Genomic DNA, 13,844 nt, shown 5'->3' on the forward strand with positions numbered 1-13,844 from the left:
TTTATATATGATAAGCTAAGGTGTTTTTATTACATAGATACGTTGTCCGAGCTCAATATTGACTAGACGAAAGTAAGGTAAATTTTAAAGGAATTTTAATATGACGAAATTTTAAAGGCAGAAATATCCATGATTATTAATTATTTTTACGTTTTTCTTTCAACTGCGAGAACTAATCACTAACTAGACGTGAATTTAAATTCTTTACTTGCCAATACTTGTTTAGTTACCCAGATTAAAGGTGAAACAAAATGTATGAAAATGGACCTTGAGGTATCGCCTTAATCAACCTTCAATCAATGTCGCGACTAGTCGGTTTAGTAACTTTTGTATGTTTATAAATAGCCTTCCTGTGTGTTTAGACGATGTACAAAATATACTCCAACTTTGAATGAAAAAAACGTTTAATTTCATACGTTCGTAATAAGTAGGTATAGACTATTTAATTTATTTTTAACTAATAAATGCTTTTTTTCGACTGTCATGACGACCAGAGACCAATAAACTAGATGGCCACGGCGCGGCGGTCGTCGCTCGGGATGGCCCGAGAGTTGATATGGATCAATGCGAGCTGCTAGGTCTGAACAAATATGGGACTATAGTAAATAGTGCTTGTCCTTGTTCTGAGGCTGTTTTTATGTGCAATTTTGTTAGTCTATGACGTGTCCATTTGTAAAACGTCATTGATGGTAAGTATATGGTTTCTTTTTTCTCTTGTAGAAAATATTAAAGAATTATTTACATAAACCTTCCTCTTGAATCACTTTGTGGCCCGTTTATTGGTGTAAACCGTAAGAAAATCCGTTGAGTAAGTAGTAAGTTTATCGCGCTCAGACTGTGGTGCAAACAGACAACCGCGGCAGGGGACTTCGTTTTATATATTTTATATGTAGGGATAGACTAAGCGTTACCTACCTAAACTATATAAATGTTGATACCGTTCTGCATTGTGCGTACTTATTGCACCATCATCTTATAAAATATAATGTCAGTGTCGCTCAGTATACTAACTAAAACATTAATATAAGCAGTGTCGTGATATTAAACCAATCAATGACGGCCATGGCGATTAAAAGTGTTTTGAGGCTGTGTACATACAGTTTTTATTAAAAATAATGATTTCTATTCAATTTATTTTGTTTGCTAAATAAATACCACATGATTAGTGGTTATATAGATATACTTGTACTATTATTGCACTAGTACTATTAAAATATGATATTTATTTCGCATATGTTGTACAGTCCAGAAATACAAAATTTTATATGCGTGATTTCAATAACAGGTGTTACTGGACTCGTCATAAATTTTACCTAATAGATCAATATATACATGAAGAAACAATGTTGTACTCTTTCGAAGCACAACGTATGCACGGACGAGTGAGAGATTTAGTATAATTGAAGTTTATATAGAGCAGGAGCGCAGAAAAACACATTTTATGAATTACGGTCGAATTACGACCGTTGGGCGAATAGTAGTGATTTTAAGAAACTAATATACAGATAGTTTCCGACCGAAACAGGATTTGAAACAGAAATCAAAAGGTGATTAAATAAGTTAAATATAATACTTATACTAAAATCTAGTATAGGTATTTATTTTTTGTTTATTAATAAAACGTAGTTTTAATTTTATGCGCTCTAATACCACTAGACTACTCTAAGAGAATTATCGCAGCGGCATCGTCGTAAATTCAGTCAGAAACACACTCACGCACATGCCACATTCGCATTAAACTACAAACTTATCAAAAAATCTGAAAACTAAAATCAGGATTTTTGGTGAAAATAATCTTTAATAATGAACGATTTTGGCACAATATCAGCAAAGGTGAAGCCAAGTATGTGGTTTCATTTAGTAACGCAATGTTAAAATGACCCTGTTCGGAATTACTAAATATATAATATTCCTGCACCTAAATCCACAGATAGGCTTAACGAAGCAATGTTTCTCAATAAGGCGTTTATCGTTGTATGCCCAAGTCTAAACATCAGATAAAAATAATCTTTAGGCACTTGCAAGTAAAATTGTGATAACGCCGGCGTTATTTTGCTCACAAGGAAGCTGTAGTGAGGCGCTCTTACGATGAAGAGCCGACGAGAGTGAAAGCATATTTCGTGGTGGATAAAACGAATAGATAGAGGTCTTTAATATAAACGAAGCAGACTTTAGTACTCTCGAAAAATGCAAGCGTGGCGAGTTGGTACACTCTGAATTTTTTAAGGCACCGGTAACCTCATACCTCGTTGGGTTGCAGGGGTAGAATTTTTCCTTTAGACGCTTTGTTTTTTGTAAACGTGTTTCCCACTTGTAAATTATTTCATCTTAAAGTCGTAACGGCACAATGAGATAGTGTCAACTATAAACAGAATGAAATGTTTGTTGATTTAAATTTTATTGGAATCCAATAATGAAATCAATAAAATTTTCCAGGGAGAAAAAAGGTACTATTTATGAGATGTACCGTCAGTTAGTGGCGCCATTGGTTGAACTTTCATTGAGCCTTAATATATCAATGTAGACAGGACGGAAATTGGACTGGACCCATGTTAATGTCTCGGTTTTAGTCTCATCCGCCCTTGTTTCTGATTATTTATTTAAAACTTATTGATAACTTCGAGTAAAGGGCCATATTAACAGCAATTAAAAATGTTGGTATATCTCCATGTAATGTAAGTATTGAAAACAAAATATGTTTTTCAATTTTTCCGGACAAACGCGTCGTGATCTTCACCGGTGAGGAAGATTATAGTTCCTAACCTAGTTAACCTTACCTGCCTTCCAGTACCTACTTAAGTGATGAATACTTGAAGAAGCAAGGCAGAAAGTAACTGTGGGCTTATTTCTTTGTCAAACAATATCTCTTCCATCTTTTTTTAAGATTCCGTTTCTCAAAAGAAACTTTTATAGGATTACATATGGGCTATCTGCCTGTCAAGACCCGTTTTCTCAGGAATGCGTAGGGGTATCAAATATACTCTATGGTTTTTCAGTTGTGAAAAATCAAAATTGTATGTTGCATGTTTCTCATCATCAGCCATGTATTATATACTGGCCACTGCTGGACACATGCCTCCTTTACTACTGAGAGGGATTAGGCCTTAGTCCACCACGCTGGCCTAGTGCGGATTAGTAGACTTCACATACCTTCGAAATTTCTAAGACTTCTCAGGTATGCAGGTTTCCTCACTATGTTTTCCTTCACCGTTAAAGCGAACGATAATTCACAAAGAATACACACATGATTTTAGAAAAGTCAGAGTGTGTGCCCTTGGGATTTGAACCTGCGGACATTCGTCTCGGCAGTTCGTTCCACACCCAACTAGGCTACCGCCGCTATGATTCTCATTATTTAAAAAAAAATACTAGGGAATCAAAACCGATAGGGTATATGCCGTTGACCGATACAATCATAAAATTTGACAAGAAGCAATGTCTTACAGCACATATAAAGGAAATAATCTGAAAACCGTAAATAGGTACTTCAATAAGGAAAAAAAGCTATTTATATACAAAGTCCTATTTTATAGTTAGATATGTACGCTGCGTCATGCACAGCACCGTTATGCTGTTATTTAATTTTTTAACATGCTTAAAATACGAAACAATAACAAAATAATAAAAAAATAAGTTAAAATATATAAACGGTGCACAGCGTGCATTCCTTTACATTTACAAACATTATTTTTTATAATTCTTGTCAGTACTAGGCAAACACATCAAAAATGATAGGTCAGTCATCATCTACCAATTGATATTATGTCAATTATCAATTATCCCTATTGTACATATACAATATATAACGTACATAATATTTTTTGGAGAGGTTACAATAACAATAACATAAAATATCTCTACTTTTTGGTTAATACTGACATAGTTAAAAAAAGCTAATAACATTTATTTTATTACTTAAAATCATTGATATCTACAGTTTCCGAGTAAAAATATTTCCTCTATTGATTTCATACTTACATAATTTCTTATTTAATTATTTTAATTATTATAGAATACTCAACTTACAGTAAATCTCATCGTGTTAAAAAGGTCTAATCCAGATTGTGTCTCATTTTCATTAATATATTTTTTTCGTGAATTTTCATTTATTACGTAATTAAATTTAAGATGCAATTATATTACAAATTTATTAGATCGTTGTTGTTTATTTCCGTAACGGATATAAAACATACGGTGCCTACATTATCCCCCATCGCTCTTAGTGCTATTTAAATTTTAAACCAAAAGGAGAGAGTTCCTACTTATGTATGCACTTAAGAACGTTTAAAAATGAAGAATAATAAATAAATGGGTGAATTTGGCTACATGGTATTTCTAACATCTCTGGGATTTTTCCAGATCGTAAGTGAAATATTTAACAGTTTTCAGGAATCATTTTGGGTTTATTTGTAGAATACACAACAATGGGTTTTATAAACTGAATTAGTTATATGAGAGTTTAGAATAGGCTTGCGTGCACCTGTTCAAATGAGCGACTAAAGTTCTTTGTCTGATCTTATTAAATGCGGCAGGAAGCCACCATTCCGATCACGTAGACAATTATTCGACTAAAGTGTGCAGGCTTGAATCACTAACCTCACCGAACGGCCAACTTTTACAATAAATCCATCTTGGTCTCGACACTTAATCAGTCCCCCGATAAAAGCTTTAATCGAGAGTTAGAGGGAGTACCCGTAGTCACAACTGATTTTATTCTAGCGTTAGTGAAATAAATTAAATGAGGAACGCTCACGATTACGAACTTACAAAATTTCATAGTATATTGTTAGAATTCTTAACATCTTTTTTCGGCGTTTATTTTAAGAAATAACCAGCCCTAGATCTAGAGGCGGGGAGGAGGGGTTGTCGGGCGGCAAATTCACACTTGGCAGACGCATGTCACATCTCATCATCAACGCAACTTTGACTACTGAGACGTTCAGTACATTAAAAACATAAATTATTTCCCGCGGGGCGCGAAATGATGATGATAAAAAAGGTAAAAATATAGGTGGTCGGGGGCGGCATTTTTCAGATTTTGTCCCGCCAACGAAAAATTCAAGATCTGGGATTGATAATAACTAATAAAGGTTCAATGTATAACTTGAAATTGATTGTAATCCAATAAGTCTCGTCTTAAAATAATATCAAGCAGTGAAATATGTACACATGTAATATACTAGCCTCTTAATTGAAGTAAATGTCACCTGATAGGTACGTTTAATGTTACAATGTCGATATCTGATACGTCAATTGGTATGCTTCTCCTTTTGTCCATATCCGTTAATTTATAAAATGCTGATTGCTGTTAAGAGGTTTGAATACTGTATGAATATTATTGAATATTTCAGTACATACTTAATTAAAAAATAAAAAATGTGTGATAACCCCTTTTTAATTTTTTGACATTCTGATGTAACGGTAAGCACTCTTTGTTCACAGTCCGATAAACTGGAATTTACGAGAGATCTACAGATATTCCACTAAAATTTCTTAGAAAGAAAGACAAAAACGCGGTATGTATCCTGCTGCTGCGAGGCGGACCACTAATGAACCAGCTACTCTATTCCTCCTCAACAGTTAGTTACATGATGCTGAGAATTATTTGACTCAAATATACTTTAATTCTCAATTAAAAACCCGAAATATACAAGTATAAATTATGTAAACACAGTATGTTTTTATTAGTTTTATAAAATATTAATTTTTTAGTAAAATAAATATAATGGGGTATGAGGAAAAGTTAACATTATAAATGTACAAAATGTTTTGTTGTTCGTAATATGTAAATGACAAGTCTAGAATGAGTTAAAATCTAGCATACTACCTGCATATAATTATGGACACAACAGGTAGTAAGTAACATATGGGACATTCCACGTGAAGCGGGCACGAAAAAAAACTCGATGTCTCAGATTTTCGTAATATTTGATTATGTTATACCTGTATATGTCCTCGATCCAGATACAAAATATTATTAAAGTATAAAGCCTGGTTAGCGAGTTAAAGGACTTTGAAGTTTTGATTGGCCGGCTGGTATACGCCACTTCGAATTCAATTATCAAGTTTTTAAATGTTACAATAAAATAAATGAATAAATAAAACTTTTTTGTACTTTTATTGTATTTTTGAAATTGAAAAAATTTTGTATGTTTGAAAGTTTCAAACTTGAATTTCACAAAGTTGGCATATTTATATATTATTTTTTTTTTCTAATAATAGCTACTATTGTATAGATAATCTCTGCGAAGTTTCATAATGGGCTGAGAAGTCGTTTAGGAGCTAGACCGATTACAGTGCCGAAGCGCGGCGGTCGCCAGAAAGAGCGAAGTAATGAAAACTTTCAATTAAACTAAATACTTTAGATCAGATAATTTTATCATGTTTTGCATTGCTTTAAGGATTCAATTACATCGGATTATAATATTAAAAAACATATTTATATTACTGACGGTGTACAACAACATTTGAAACTTGGCAAGGATAATCTATATACAATATTGGCTATTTTAGTAGAAAAAAAAGTTATTATATAAATATGCCAACTTTGTGAAATACAAGTTTGAAACATTAAAATATTTATGAATGATAATAATAAATAGTAGTAGTAATAATAAATATGAGTTTGTGGCATTGATGTTCTAGCCTATATGTATAAGCGGTCGGGTATCGTGATGGCTTTGTTTAATGCGTTATGTAAACTAGCTTGTGTCTCCAGGCGTTTTAGGTTACCACCGAGACCGTCAAATTGCCCTTCTGCCATGTGAAGTGGCACGAAAATGAAATTCTGCATCTTTACCACAATCCTGTTTGAAATATAACAAGTTAATACAATTAAATCTTTTTAAAATGTTGTTGTACACCGTCAGTAATATAAATATGTTTTTTAATATTATAATCCGATGTAATTGAATCCTTAAAGCAATGCAAAACATGATAAAATTATCTGATCTAAAGTATTTAGTTTAATTGAAAGTTTTCATTACTTCGCTCTTTCTGGCGACCGCCGCGCTTCGGCACTGTAATCGGTCTAGCTCCTAAACGACTTCTCAGCCCATTATGAAACTTCGCAGAGATTATCTATACAATAGTAGCTATTTTTAGAAAAAAAAATAAAAAATATATAAATATGCCAACTTTGTGAAATTCAAGTTTGAAACTTTCAAACACATTTTTTCAAAGAAAAAATCATTTTTCAATTTCCAAAAAACAATAAAAAAGTTCATTGAATGAAGTATTTATTTCATTGCTTTATTTATTTTATTGTAACGTTTAAAAACTTGATAATTGAATTCGAAGTGGCGTATACCAGCCGGCCAATCAAAACTTCAAAGTCCTTTAACTCGCTAACCAGGCTTTATACTTTAATAATATTTTGTATCTGGATCGAGGACATATACAGGTATAACATAATCAAATATTACGAAAATCTGAGACATCGAGTTTTTTTTCGTGCCCGCTTCACGTGGAATGCCCCATATACTATGTAGATCAGAATTCATAAATTGACATTCATCAATGAATACTAAATGAGCATAACAAACATTTTTTAATGGATGCATATTAGTACAAACTTTTAAGTTGTATGAATTGACTAACGGATGCTGGAAAATCAAAATTATGGGCCATTGTTGTCATTGACCAAAAATTAACCTTTTTTGGGTTAATTTTATAGCATAGTATTTTTGTTTTTCTTTTCTTCAAATATGTGTTCAGTTACGGTTACGCTGTCGCCAGTCGCTTATTTTCGGTAATTAACTAGTTTCGTGTACTACAAATAATAATATACCAGTTTTTTTACATAGCCAATACATTATATTGCGAGTTTATGAGTAGTATAATGATATATTTTTTATCACTCAAATCCCTAACCATACAAATTGGCGTCACTAATACCATTTATTCTAGCAAGTAAACTACAAATTCTGTTCAGGTAAAAAATATCTAATTATAGGTAAAAAATTTGGGTCTCAATGCTTCAAATCCTGGGAAATCCCCTGTGAAGATTAATACGTATGCACGTCTTGGGAAAAATATATTTGTTTATAAAAATCTATGTAAGCCTGGCTTTAAGTGAAGGCGCTAATGAACTGCGCGAAGAACATCGTTCTAAAGACTTTGGAGTGATCTTGCGGTGGATTTTTTGAGCGCACCTTCCTTTGTTCATTAGCGTAATTAACTTATGCTTTAGGCATCTTATTTTTACATAATTTCTTGCGAAATTCCATTAATTTAAATAACAAGCAGCTAATTACATTGCATTGCATTATGACCTAAGGTGGGTAAGGTAAATAAACTTTTCAGGTAATTGAGTTTATGAAGTTGGTGACGTGTAGAAGACTTTTTGTAAGTACTCAGTATCAGGTTAAGTAAGTGAGATCAATTTGGAAATGACAATCATTGATCTTTATTGGGGATAAGAGTACAAAAGAATCTCCCAAATGGAGAAAAGAGAAACCGGTAATTTTTGGCACAGTTAAACATAAAAATAGTAGATTTTGGTAACGTGTGAATAATCATAATAATTAGTTAAGGTATTATAAGTTAATATTTCCCAACTCAGATATTATTTACGCAGTTAATATTATATAAATTGATCTTATTTATGAGATATATTGCGTGAATTTGTTGCTAAAACTAGTTTGAGTGAGTATGAGATATAAGCATTTTTCAAGTATTAAAGAAACACTTAAAAATATTTTGATGCCAGGTCACGCGTGGTATGCAACGGCATGTCTCCGTGAGGGCGCGGCCACCAAGCGTGAAATAGAGTGAACGTGCCTCTGTCACATTATTGCTTCCAAACCTTAACACCTCTATAAACGGAATGAAGTCAAATTATAGTACACGGACTGAGTGGTATAATTCAAATAAAGTATTAAAAGTATGCATGTGATCTTCGCATTGTATTCTTCAGATAATTAAGCTAATATTGGTAGGCCAAAATACTCTACATTTATTTTCACTCTTTATTTGGGACAAAAAACTTATGTGCAATAAAGACAAATTATACGAAAAAATGACAATAAAATTTGACTAATTGTACAAACAACATTCCATCTACTAAAACGTATCACTTAACATTACAATATTATGCTATTATAGGTGTATCATAGAGTAGATATCATAACAAAAATGGCAATGTTTAATTGTTAACAATTGTCATTATGTGATGAACATTTTGACCAGGTGCGGTTAAATAGTCAAATGTTAACAATTTTACTACGTGAAAAAGTAATTGTTATTTAACATTTACACGGACAGCAACAGCAGTAGAGTTATTATTATTTGTAAACAAGTTTACGATAAGCTTTAAGTAAGAAGTAAGAGAGGCGCTTGAAGCCTTAGAAACAAGTTGTAAATAAAGACCCATAATATAATATACTCGTACATAGCGTAGTACCCACTACTGTCCGGCTGTGTCGTTTTTACGCCGGAACTTTATATGAGTTACTGAGGCCGCGGCGTCCGCCGAGAAATATGTAGAGTCGATGTGAATAATTTACAAAGTTAATATGTTTTTAATGTTATGCATATCATGTAGGCTTAGTAAACAAGTACGTATTTATTGAAAAAAACATTAATTCTTCTGTACTGTAGTTACTTTAAGACGGCTTTATGAATTTATTAGCTGATCTAAATGTTTTTTGACAAAATAAATGGTCACCGTACACCCTGCAGTAATAAGTTGTGTCATCATGCGGTCACTCACACAAACCAGGAACAATTTATATACATATTCAAAAAGTTTGTAGTTGCAGTAACCTAAGCTCTACTTATATGGCATCTTTAATAAAGACGACAGGAAGTCTGTCGTGATTTAAGTCAGAACACAGACGTCTGCGTTCTTTGCAATAAAACATGATTAAAAGCGAGTCCTTATAATAGTACTTGAGCTCTTTACAAGCTTTGTATGTGACGTATATTGGTATAAGTTTTAATGACGTTAGTAGTCTCATTCAGAAACTTTATATTCATATTCCACAGAACACAGGCTATTGAAAAAAGTATCACTCGTTTTGAAGATAGCCTCGCTTAATAAAATTTCGTTCCCCAAATTATCCATTCGGTTTACCTAATTTCCTCCAGTTTTGTTCCAGCGGATACAGCTTACTCTTGAGCTTGGGAAAATGTCTTCACTCTAGGCTTTTTCAGTCCCTATGATAGTCATTGCGCCATACCCAAATCAGTTTCGTAGGCATCGCAATTAACTACATCATTTGAAAGATTGTGTTGGTCATTTTAGTCATTACATGGAACTTATTTCGGCTGTTGCTAATAAATTTCCAATTGGAATTGCGTTTAGTACTTAAATTTTTTGAATTGTATAATTCAGGGTTACATATGATGAGCTAATTGAAAAAATTATACACCGTTACACTTTATGTAATGTGGCTTAATTATAAAGATTAGTTAACAACTTGCGCAAAAATATTCAACCGCCTGATTCAAAGTAACTTTACAGTGGTGCGGTCCAACAGCACATAATTCATGCCACTCAGTGAAATATAATGCGGATATTCTCATAATGTACGACGAGCAACTTAATCCGACTGCGACTTTTTCCTTTACAAATATGTGTATATGCTTTGAATACAGATTTCTGGACCGAATATTTTTTAATGAAATGATGAGATAAACAATTCTTCTCGTATGGTATAAACAGAAATTTAAAATTGGGTACTTCCATTTTTATTCTGTCTTTTGTAGATTGTATTGTAAATTCAATCTAACATTATAAAAGTAAAATTTACCATAAAATACTTAAATGGAATTAAAATTTATAAAACAGCGGTAGCGTAATATTAAGGAATATGTGACAAGGTTCGCTCGAAGATAAACTTTTTGATGATACATCGCTATAACAATATGTATATGTAGTTACCACCATCCATACATGTTATCTCCTACTTATTAGTCTTTTTTACATTTTTTGCGACGTGTAAATATTTTATATTGTTGTATAATGGTGGTTAGGGTAAATTAAACGCAGTGTAATACACTATAATAATCACAAAGACAGAATTTAATGATTAAAAATATACAAACTCAGTAGATATACCTAGTCTTGCCATAAATATTGTAATAAAGAAAAAAGAAAATTGTTAACTGCAAATAACATTTATTACTTTTACAGTGTGTCAGTTTAATACATAAATATAAAACAATTAAAAATATAAAAAGCTTATTCGAAGTGGTCTCCATTGGCTGCAATACAGTCCTTTAAACGATGAGGCCAGTTATCAATAGAAGCACGCACTCTTTCCATGGGAAAATTCTTCACTGCCAATCGTATAGATTGTTTTAGGGACTCCAAATTATCATGGCGTTTAGAGCAAGCTGTACTCTCTAAAACTGACCACAAATCATAATCCAGCGGATTAAGATCGGGACTAGACGACGGCCAGTCTTCAGCTCTGATGAAGTCCGAAACGTTCGATTCCAACCAAGACTGCGTGGACCGAGCTTTATGACCCGGCGCCGAGTCTTGCTGGAAGGACCATACTTGGTTATTGAACATGGTGATGTTAAGGGGCTTAACTACCTTCTCAAGAATGGTATCTTGATACACTTGTGCCGATGTTTTGATACCTTTTCACAAAAATATGGCTCAGTCACTCCTTCATAGCTAACACCCCACCAAACCATCACTGAAGTCGGATAATGTCCACGTTGCACTCTGTCGACTAATTGGGAAGCTTCCTTAGAGCTTTGAGCATAAATACGGTCATTTTGTTTGTTAAAATGTTGCTCAATTGTAAAAATTTTCTCATCCGTAAACAAAATTTTTCTGTGACCTCCCTTTGCGTACCGCTTCAGTAGTTGTTTCGATTTTACCACCCTATTCTTCTTTAAATTATCAGTTAAGAAATGGCCAGTGCGTCTCTTATAGGCTGCAAGTCCTAAGTCATCTTTTAAAATACGCGACATGGTTCTAGGTGCTATCTTCATTTCCCGAGATAAAATCTTTTGCTTTCGGACAGGATTTCTTCGAATTCTTTCCCTTACTGCTTTGACCACCTTTTTCGTACGAACACTACGTGGACGGCCAGATCTTTTCTGTCACAAACAGAGGAGGTCTCATTGTACCTATTAATAGCCCGGTACACAAACATTTTACTAATACCAAGTGTATGGAGAGTTTTAAAAATTGCATTTGGCTCCATACCTACTTTGTGTAATGCTATCACAGCGATTCGGTTCTCTTTATCACCCCACACCATTTTAATATCGCAAAATATTTTACAATGTATTGGCGCCAAAATGAGAAAACACAATGAACAATCGTATAAAAATGACAGATTCGAAATTCAAATGTAATATTTTTTTATAATTAAGTGTAACAGTATTTATGGCCAGACTAAGTATACACGGGGCTTTTAGTTTACTATAGAAACTTGCGTTTATTTAACTTTATCGCCCAGACTTCTCTTCCGAACAATGATTAACTTAGATCGATAGCAATTGCTTTATAAGTAGTTTGTATATCCAGACGAACATTTTGGAACATATTATAAACATCTAGAGCGATTTACAGATATTTATAAATTATTTAAGCACATTAACATAAACCCGCTCGTAGAGCTCCTAAATATTTTTGAACTGTAGATATGTTACTATATCATTCCAGTCTCGATCAATTTACAGACATGATACATGTAATGGATATTAATTTTCCTTGGTATGCAATGTACAACGAGTGCTGAACGGCGCTATAGAATATTTATCTACATGTTTGAAAAAGCAGTGGACATGCGAAGCTTAAACAGTAAATATTCCAGGTTTATATGTCATCCATCTGCTTTTATAATGAAGATAATTTAAATTACTTGGTGAGTTTAACTTTTCCATACAGCTTTTGTTGCGCGTTGTGTTGTGATTGACGGATCCATAACAGGGTTAATAACGTTTTGTTCAAAGTAAGGAGAAATGCTTTTATAATCCTTATTAATGCTTGTGAAACGGGAATCGGTTTAATAGGTTGAACGGATAATTTTAAATATTGTTTGCATCCATAATTTAAATATATCATTTAAATTAATCTATTGAAATAATATAAAAAGACTGCAGGCGCTGGGAACTGTTGCACCAATATTGAAAAAAAATGTTGACTTGAAAAGTAGGAGTATCAAGTATTATCGATGACAATATTTAGTAACTGGGTAAAATGAAACTTCACTAGTGGATCCAAACATGAGATGATTACAATTATCACTGGTGTTTGTATGTTTAAGCCACAGAGGAATTCAATTAATTGCGTTCCTCAACAAGCGACTCTGTGGTCAGAGCTAGTTTCGCGTAGGATGGTGAGCTACTCTGTATGGGAACAGTTGTTGCATATTATACATACAGTTTTAAATCTATACATAGTTAAACTTCCTACTATTTATTTAATCTTTATTTCCTTTTAAAATTTTCCTTTACCTTTCATTATTACGCTTCGAAATTGAATGGTGTTTTTAAGGCTTAATCGGAAAATTAATATGACGAAATGGAAAATTTATTAATAATATAGTTAGGACAACTATAATAATAATATATGATATGTATACCACTATACGCATACCTATCAGTAATTTAATTATTATACTCTAGTAAATTAATAGTATGGTAGTGTGACCGAATATAGTCCGGTGCCAAACATAGTCTAGTTTTAAAAATTCTTGTAAAATATCATCAAACTATTTTGAAATGATGCGTCTGCGATCACAGATGAAGTTGCATTAGCGACTGATTCCAAAGGCACTGCAAATTTAAAATACCTTGCATTATTCGTTGTGCATCGCAGAAGTGACCAAATTATTATTTTCATGTAGTAAACCTTTGTAAAACAAAATAAAATA

General features: G+C 32.9%; 2 long non-coding RNA genes across 3 annotated transcripts; both read left to right on the forward strand.

Annotated features, from left to right (window-relative positions):
- The first annotated feature begins 648 nt into the window (after nucleotides 1-648).
- Nucleotides 649-5,671, forward strand: LOC115448079. Its single transcript, XR_003939074.1, has 2 exons — nucleotides 649-689; nucleotides 5,443-5,671. It is a non-coding gene; the product is annotated as an uncharacterized LOC115448079 (long non-coding RNA).
- A 2,632-nt stretch (nucleotides 5,672-8,303) lies between these two features.
- On the forward strand, nucleotides 8,304-8,896 carry LOC115448080. 2 transcript variants are annotated; one of them, XR_003939076.1, is made up of 2 exons: nucleotides 8,304-8,346; nucleotides 8,711-8,896. It is a non-coding gene; the product is annotated as an uncharacterized LOC115448080 (long non-coding RNA). The 2 variants fall into 2 exon arrangements; XR_003939075.1 differs by having other exon boundaries at nucleotides 8,310-8,460.
- Nucleotides 8,897-13,844: the final 4,948 nt, after the last annotated feature.

This window comes from Manduca sexta, chromosome 24 (genome assembly GCF_014839805.1).
Source record: "Manduca sexta isolate Smith_Timp_Sample1 chromosome 24, JHU_Msex_v1.0, whole genome shotgun sequence".
In the NCBI taxonomy this organism is placed as follows: domain Eukaryota; kingdom Metazoa; phylum Arthropoda; class Insecta; order Lepidoptera; family Sphingidae; genus Manduca; species Manduca sexta.